The following is a 9,550-nucleotide window of genomic DNA, read 5'->3' on the forward strand; positions in this document are numbered from 1 at the left end:
CAAAAGACAGTCCCCAAAACTCCTGCCCTTCACCACTTCCTATGTGTTTTTGCTGGGAAGAAGTAAAAGAGAAAGCAGAAGTAGAAGGATAAAATTTTATTGCAACATTTAGGTACCTTACAGTTATCTTCACGGATATTGGGCTATGACCTTCACCTGCGCAGAAGCGATTTATTGGTTTATTGCCTTATGTGTACAGTGCGCAAAGCGATCCCCACTCTTCCGCCGAGAGCCCAATATCCGTGCCGGTAACTATACGCGCATAGTGGGCCCCGATTCTCCTAAGTTAATAATGTCAAAATCGAATAGAAATCGAATCGCAATATGATCGTAATAGCAGTTTTAACCATATCGGACATTCTGCTACTAATAAAAGACCAATCGTATTCGATTGACATTTGATTGGTGTGCGATTGGTCTGCTATTTTGATGATTTTGGTACAGCAAACTACCGTATAGTTTGCTGTACAATCATTTTGCAATCGTAAATCATTTGCAGACAAAATGATTCATTATTGAATGACAGAAAAGGATAAAAACGTTTATTTCAAATAAAAAATAGCGGAATGCCACATACGCTTCAATCGTAATCGAGTCGGGATTGGATCTCAGTCGAATCGAGTCGAACGTCAATCGAAGGGCGCTTAAGTAAAATTAGGAGAATCGGGCCCCTGCACACTAAACAGCCGGCCGACTGTTGGTCCGGTGGTGGGTGCTTGGATATATTATAGAAAATCGTGAATTCAATCAATGGTGTTAGTAGGTCTGATACCCATTCACTCATTCATTGACATTCATCTTCATAATGATTTATGAGCCCAAACAAACATCGGTCGCTAAATGTTTGAAGTTTGCGAAACAATATTTGTCCAAAATATGTGAAAAGAAATACAATACAATACAATACCTATATCCGTCTATCATTCCGTCTCCATGATTAAGAACTAGACCCTCTAACCCTCGTGGATTCCTCTGACTATTGCATGGATATAGATAATGGTGCAACAAGAAAGTACGGCAGTGCCTGCTTTGCTCAACACTTGGCTGGGGCACTGGCCGCGCCTCCAGTTGCAACACACACAAACATACCACGGGGTTAACATGGAACAGTTAGCAGGCAGGTGTGAACAGAGAGACTCCGTGGCAGCAGTGGTCGGCTGCGGCGGCTCCTACTGTTGTGTTGTGTTGTGAGAGCGAGGCGCGCCGCGTGGCGATGCGGCGCGCGGCGGCCAGGCGCCCACGCACTGCCAGATAGTGGAGAGGTCTCACTCAGTCAAATATAATAAGCCCAAAACCGAGGTACCTATATGTATAAAATATACCGTTACCTCGAATCTCTCTCGTCTCCATCATCAGGTCAGCTTTAAACCTTTACTGTTGATTTATTTATTCAATTATTCTTGCACATTATGTTCAATGCCGGATTTACCGCCTTAGGCGTTCTCTGTTTTATAATGTTATCAGACATACAACCGAGTGTTATGCTTCTATACTATACATGCCTACAGTTTCCGAAATTGGCCCTCCATTTCTCAGGGTTTCCATCAGCAGATCCTGGACATTGGGAGTTTTGAGAAGATACACTATCTCATCCTCCTCCGAGCCTTTTTCCCAAACTATGTTGGGGTCGGCTTCCAGTCTAACCGGATTCAGCTGAGTACCAGTGCTTTACAAGAAGCGACTGCCTATCTGATCTCCTCAACCCAGTTACCCGGGCAACCCGATACCCCTTGGTTAGACTGGTGTCAGACTTACTGGCTTCTGACTACCCGTACGACTGCCAAGGATGTTCAATGACAGCCGGGACCTACAGTTTAACGTGCCATCCGAAACACAGTCATTGGTGTCTAAGATATACTTAGAAAGTACATACAAACTTAGAAAAGTTGCATTGGTACTTGCCTGACCTGGAATCGAACCCGCGCCCTCGTACTCGAGAGGTTGGTTCTTTACCCACTCGGCCACCATGCCTACGATACACTATCAAACAAAAATTTTTTTTTGGAAAGTTAGTATAGTCGTCGTTGAGCAAACGATGAACACAGAAAGAGTCACCGACACACTCTAGTAAGTGTAATACGCTACAGCCAGCGAAGTTCTATAAGCTGTATTTCGCCTCCATTATCGAATCATGTTCAGGTCAATACTTAAGTATCTACCTACGTGTAACGTAAGCCCAAACATGAGACCCGTCGACTGTACGGATATCGTCTCCGTTGTCAGATCAATTCTAAATTGCCTTTATTTTGTTTTAGGCTTTAAGGATGCATGACCTGTCTATTGTAAGTTGTTACCTACCTCTTGCAAGTTTTTACCTATCTAGTGAAAGTTTACAGCTCATCGACTGCAGGAGTCACGACTCAACTTCTGTTTTAAGCGGTTTTAAGTTTGCAAAATAAATTGAGGTAAAAAAATCTTTAAAAACAAGCTTTTATTTAAATGCGCTAAAAAGAAAAAAATAAACTTTTACTGTAACTTTACTGTCAACTTATAACGACATTTTAAATTTAACATATTTGACACAATTTATACGTTTTAAAAGCTTGACGCGAGATTTAAGTACTTACTTGTATTTACTTCCTTAGTAAAATCGCGACAAGCTTTTAAAACATATAAATTGTGTCAATTATGTTAAATTTGAAATATCGTTTTAAGTTGACAGTAAAGTTACAGTAAAAGTTGTTTTTTTTCTTTTTAGCAGATTTAAATAAAGGCTTGTTTTTAAAGATTTTTTTAATTCAATTTATTTTATACTTTTTATTTTTCACCTGGTAAGTTCCTAAGTCTAAATTCTGTAGGGGCGGTCATCTTAGATTTTGATTTGGTAAAGTGCACTTTATTCTACTTGTCAAGCCCTGTCATTGGATACCCATATGGATGGGATTGAAAAAAATAGGTTATTCACCATTTTGTAGCGGCAGCCATCTTGGATTTTTATTTCGTAAAGTGCAATGTGTTCTACTTGTCAATCCCTTTCATTTGATACCCATATTGTATTACTTAGGTACCTTAAAAATAACTAGTCCGCCATCTTGTAAATTTAGCCATGTTGGATTTAGGATGACGTCACATAGCTTAACATGCATTGTCATCCAAACTAAACATGTGTGCAAAATTTCAGCTCAATCGGTTGAGGGCAAGTGCCTTAAAATTGAGTTGTAAAATTCCACCCGAACACACATAGTTACATACATACATTGCAAGTTAAATAAAAGCTTGTAAAAATACATTGTTATATTGCCTTATCAATTCGTAATATTCAACAACTGTAGTTTTGGGTCAACAACTGTCGTAAAATGTTTATCAATTGTAAGGAGCCTGACATAGCTTCAATTAGTAGGTATAGCTGCTGAGTTCCGGCAACTCGCGGCCCCAGCCCCGCGCCGCGCTCACTGCGGCAGGGCACTTCGAGGAACACGTGCGGCGGTACCTGTGCAGGTCGCACCGAAAGGAACTTTTAGTGAATAGCTGGTGAGCGCGCACCTCGACCGTCCGCTTTGTGTGCAAGTACAATAGGCTGAGCGGTGTAAGCACGTGGACCAGACAAAGACGAGCAGGTAGCGCGGCCGAGTGCGCTACCATTATGACGAGCAGGTAGCGCGGCCGAGTGCGCCACCATTATGACGAGCAGGTAGCGCGGCCGAGTGCGCCACCATTAAGACGAGCAGGTAGCGCGGCCGAGTGCGCCACCATTATGACGAGCAGGTAGCGCGGCCGAGTGCGCCACCATTAAGACGAGCAGGTAGCGCGGCCGAGTGCGCCACCATTATGACGAGCAGGTAGCGCGGCCGAGTGCGCCACCATTAAGACGAGCAGGTAGCGCGGCCGAGTGCGCCACCATTAAGACGAGCAGGTAGCGCGGCCGAGTGCGCTACCATTATGACGAGCAGGTAGCGCGGCCGAGTGCGCCACCATTAAGACGAGCAGGTAGCGCGGCCGAGTGCGCCACCATTAAGACGAGCAGGTAGCGCGGCCGAGTGCGCTACCATTATGACGAGCAGGTAGCGCGGCCGAGTGCGCCACCATTATGACGAGCAGGTAGCGCGGCCGAGTGCGCCACCATTAAGACGAGCAGGTAGCGCGGCCGAGTGCGCCACCATTATGACGAGCAGGTAGCGCGGCCGAGTGCGCCACCATTAAGACGAGCAGGTAGCGCGGCCGAGTGCGCCACCATTATGACGAGCAGGTAGCGCGGCCGAGTGCGCCACCATTAAGACGAGCAGGTAGCGCGGCCGAGTGCGCCACCATTAAGACGAGCAGGTAGCGCGGCCGAGTGCGCCACCACGCGCAACTTCGTCTTAGTGTCGCACGTCTGGCGACAGGTACTCGCTTCACTTGACTGCGCGTGATTCGATACTCATCGGTTAAATATAAGTCAATGTCAAATCATTTATTTCATTTAGGCCTTTACAAGCACTTATGAACGTCAAAATTATAACTAAGTTTGATTCTAGTTGCCCATTCCAAAAGTAGCTTCCTATGGAGAAGAACGGGCAAGAAACTCCATGGTTACTCTTTTTAAAAATAATATGGTACTTATTACAGTTTGTATGTATTGATACATACAGTAACAGCATGCGAAGATCATGTAGAATCGCAAAGACAAATGAGGATAAAATGACAATTAAAATGCTACATGGTGTTCACATTTACAAATTGGTTTATATTTTGGTACAAAGTTACAAACAAATAATCAAAAGATGAATACAATTTTACTTGCTGGTGTAGGTAATTTTAATTTGTTAATTAATTAGATATTGTCCAGTAAAGTGTGGCTTTATATGAGTTTTAAACCGCATGTCATTCAGTTCCAGAATGTTGTCTGGTATTTTATTATAACATTTGACACAAGTTTTGGCCCGATCGCTTTATGGGTATTAAAACTTCCCCAAAGCCGACATCATCAAATGCTACTCAGAAGCAGTTGTAACGATTCCAAGCCAGAGGCTTTCAGATGGATTTGAGAAAACCCTGGTCCTAGACTCCTAGGGCTTGTAAGGTGATTAAATTCACATCATCTGGCTAGCCTTGAGAAAAGGCTACGCAGCCAGTGACTTGATACGAGGCAGAAGAACGTTAAAAGCTTCGCTACGTATTTCAAGTATATATGTATGTATAGCGATACATCATGTGCACATAGCAGCAGCCGGAGAGCTAATTAGTCGCTCGTTAAACAGATTCATTAGTAAGATGACATTCCTTGTTTTCGAACAAGATTAGCAGTTAGTGTAGTAGGTATCGTTATTTGTGTTTCACTGATAATAGTTTTGACTCATACATTTTAATCTTCTTGGAATTCACCAAGTGGCCTCATTATTACAATAAATATCGCATCTTAACAAACAACATTAAGGGGAACATCATTACTGCCACAACAGAACTATGTAAACATCCGCTTCTTAGAACTTGGAATACTTGGCAGCGCCTAAAGAGAACGAAGCCATACCAGCGTGCCGCCAGTGTGCCGCCAGCGTGCCGCCAGCGTGCAGCCAGCGTGCCGCCAGCGTGCAGCCAGCGAGCCGCCAGCGTGTGCCAGTGCCGGGCGTAGCCGCGGCGCACGATGAGTGTAGCGTGCACTGCATACAACTATGTATGAAATAATAAAACCTATCATTACTAGCCTGTGCACGTATGTATGTTAACCAGACAATAGCTACTGTCGACCTTGCAAACCGACAGTTTCAAACCTCTTCAGAAATGCTAGCGAACTCACAATATATTTTTCGAGCAAGCACATCTAGGCACCTACTTAGGAATTCTAACAAAACTCAGTAAACGTGATGCTGAAGGTTCGTAACGGAGTGGGTAACATTCGCGAGGCGCACGCATTTCATCAGTAGTGATAAGTAGCGCGATAACGCACAGATGAGGTGGCGCGGATGTCAAGGCCGGTGACGTCGCCCGCTCCGCTCGGCAACCGCGGCACCTGCGCCGGTCCGCAGTCCGAGCTCATCCCACGGCGGACCTTCAGCGCGCTGACACGCGACGCCAGGGCTGCGCCACCCGCCAGCAACAGAGTATCATGCTAATGTCTGTTACACCGCCCCACATCACATGTAGTATAGGGACACGCCACCGCCGCGCTCTGGCCTGAGGCGCCCCTAAAAAGTAGGAAATGCCAAGATTGTGCCAACCAATAGTGCAGAATGTCACTTGCCCAACGCCATTACAGTTTCATTAGCAAACAATACCTTATATATAAAAATCAATTGCTGTTCGTTAGTCTCACTAAAACTCCGGAATGGCTGGACCGATTTGGCTTATTTTGGTTTTAAAATGTTTCTAGAGGTCCAGGGAAGGTTTAAACGATACGAAGTTCGCGGGGTCAGCTAGTTTTTAATAAAAATCTCGATACTTAAACTTTTCAACAAAACTCCCAACACCTAAATATGTATAAACTTTTCTAATAAAGCTTTTCAGGAGCGTGGCAGCCCTGAGCATCTGTCTGTGCTCTGAATGTATGATTAACGTACATTTAAAGAGCACAATGACAAGATCGAGCTTAATGTGGGCAGGTGCGCCAGCGTCGGCGAGTCCGCAGCGAACCCGCGACCGCGACACACGTGCGTAGCCGCTCCCGCCCCGCGCTCGCAACGCTCCCGCCTCGCGCGCGCACCGCGCCCGCACGAGCACGCCGCGCCGTCGTGGCGCGCCGACCTCTCAGGGGATGCGCTAATGTTTACTCTTTACTGATCATTAATTAGTGATTGCATCGTTAGACTAATTAGATGATACGCGCAACGTGTGCCGTGGGGTCACGCGCCCCCATGGCCGCGCCGCCTGGCTGAGCCGTACAATGCACCGCGAGCTGTCCCAGCTCATGCGCTGCACCACTCGCACGAGACACGCTATGCACTCATTTATTAGCCACTTGTAACGGATTGATTGCGTTCCGGAAAGTTCCACCACAACCCTGAAGTTTCGCGGCGCGTTTATCAACGGCGCGGGCAATGTCCGCCGCTATCTGCCAGATGTGACAAATGTCTCCACGCGACACCTCCGGCCATCTGACCCACCCGACACCTGACTCTCCCGACACCTGACTCCCGACACCTGACTCTCCTGACTCCTCCCGACCCTCCTGACACCTGACTCTCCGACACCTGACTCCCACCTGACACCTGACTCTTTGACACCTGACTCTCTGACACCTGACTCCCGACACCTGACTCCCTGACACCTGACTCTCCACCCCTCCCGACCCTGACTCCTCCTGACTCCTGACCCTGACCCTGACCTGACTCTCCCACCCCTGCCTCCTGACTCCCGACACCTGACTCCTGACACCTGACACCTGACTCCTCTCCTGACACCTGACTCTCCCCCCTGACCTCCACCTGACTCTCCGACCCTCCCCTGACTCCCGACCTGACTCCCGACACCTGACTCTCCCGACACCTGACTCCCGACACCTGACTCTCCCGGCACCTGACTCCCGACACCTGACTCTCCCGACACCTGACTCTCCCGACACCTGACTCCCGACACCTGACTCCCGGCACCTGACTCTCCACTCTCCCGACTCTCCCGGCACCTGACTCTCCCGACACCTGACTCTCCCGACACCTGACTCTCCCGGCACCTGACTCTCCCGACACCTGACTCCCGACACCTGACTCTCCCGACACCTGACTCTCCCGGCACCTGACCCTCCTGGTACTTGACCGTCCCAGTACCCAGGTCCACGTACCTCATACCGCTACTAACTGAAAGTAATTAATACAATTATTATGTAGTTATTGCATCAGTCATGTCCGAATTGCGATTTGTATTTATCATACCTACCTAATAAAAGTCGTGGATCTTATTTATTATAAATATGTAGTAGGTATGAGTTGATTATAATTGTAAAGGTTTCAATAGGCGATTCTGTGTACCGAGGTGTTGAAGTAGCTCAGGCTTGACATTGCACGGCTAGTGGACGGACCCACCACGCCATGTGTGAATGCGCCACTTTGAATCGCGATATCTCAGGAATGGTAACATTTAGGAGAAAACTGTCAATGCCATTTTTGTAGAAAATTTTAAAATCTACAACTTTGGTTTGATGTTTTCTTTTGATAAAACTTACCGTTTTCGAAACAAAAACAAAAAACCTAAAATTTTGACATTTAATCTCGAATAACTTTTGACGCACACATGGGATCGATGGGGACTTTTAATATTTTATTTATAGAGATAAACCCCAGCTCTCCACCAAAATTCAGCTTTCCAGGATTTTTTGTTATTCGACCGCTACTTTTATGTCTATAGCTAGTACGCAAGTGTGTGAAACTAGTCGCGAATACATTGGAATTCACTTTTTATACAAAGTCTTCCGATGTGTACAGCAGCAGTACGCAAATACTCGCATATATTTTGTAGTGGCCAAGGTAACTGGCTTTGTTCCATAATATACAGTGCTAGTTCGCATGCAAACTAATCGTGTATACATTGGAATAGGCGCGAAAACTTTACGATTCCAATCTATTCGCGAGCAGTTGCATGCTCGCCATTTTGATTAAAACACGACCTAGCATTTAATGTTAATTTAAATATTAATAGTGCTCGTTCAATTAAAAAACATTGTATTAAAAATTGAAGTTAGTGACGAAAACGAATCGCTGCAAAACCGACTCCACGTAGTCTTGTCTGCCCTACCCCTAGAGTGCAATTCAAAACCGCGTAGGCGCGGAGGGGCGAGGCGGCCTGCGAGCTGAGGCACAGGTAGTTTTAACGCCCGCGGACGCGGCTGAAGCTGGCCGGCTGTGCCGGCCAGCAAGCCGAAGCTGCGGTGGTGAGCGTGAAAACCATCTGCGACGATAAGCTCGCATGGGACCGCCGGAGCCCCGCAGCACCGGAGCCGTGACAGAAGCGATGCTTGCTGCATGTTGCTTGCTTACATTTTAAAGGTACTGAGTTAAAAAAATAGAAGCTAATTAAATATATTTTACGATGTCATTTAATAGTATTTTAGAAGTTTACTGTTAGAATGCCTGCTACAAATTTGGATGCTAAAAAATAACCATCATGCTGAGTTGTATTTAAAGTGGTTTACTTAGAAGATAACTAGTGGCTAAGATAGTATTATTTAGATGCTCGTTAATTGTGGCTGACTTAATAAGTAATTTAGAAGGCAACATACATTTTTGGGGCCGAATAATGATATTAAAAAGAAGCCTGTTTAATTAGCATTTTTAATAAACAAACTCAGATTCAGAAGCCATTTTTATTTAATGCTTTACCTAATATTAATTTTGTATAGTTAAATTTGACCGTGTATAAATTGGAAAGGTGCATGTGCACGTCTAAACTACGCAAAATTCGTGTATAGTTTGAAATCACAAATTAAAAAACAGCATTACAAAGTATCAGCGAGCAGTTTCCTATGGATGCGTTTTGGCTATGTACACTCTGTAAATACGCGTGGTCGCACCCCCGTGCCGACATTGTCCTATTGTGCCATTCGCGTCGCGCGACCCATTACCCCTTTACTACTGTCAGCCTACACCAAGTCTGATTTGGATCAGCAACTCATAGATTTATTACCTTATATACATATCTAGTGCAA

At 45.6% G+C, this 9,550-nt stretch overlaps 1 long non-coding RNA gene across 2 annotated transcripts in view; it reads right to left on the reverse strand.

Annotated features, from left to right (window-relative positions):
- Positions 1–4,364: 4,364 nt before the first annotated feature.
- Positions 4,365–9,550, reverse strand: part of LOC110378679 (uncharacterized) — a 9,493-nt gene continuing 4,307 nt past the window's right edge. The window contains exons 1-2 of one of the 2 annotated variants that reach the window (XR_010277580.1): positions 5,714–5,808; positions 4,365–5,586 (exon numbers count right to left, since the gene is read on the reverse strand). This is a non-coding gene — a long non-coding RNA (uncharacterized LOC110378679). Of the gene's footprint in view, positions 5,587–5,713; positions 5,809–9,550 lie in introns of those variants that run through there. The other variant, XR_010277581.1, reaches the window with a different exon arrangement.

This window comes from Helicoverpa armigera, chromosome 22 (genome assembly GCF_030705265.1).
Source record: "Helicoverpa armigera isolate CAAS_96S chromosome 22, ASM3070526v1, whole genome shotgun sequence".
In the NCBI taxonomy this organism is placed as follows: Eukaryota; Metazoa; Arthropoda; class Insecta; order Lepidoptera; family Noctuidae; genus Helicoverpa; species Helicoverpa armigera.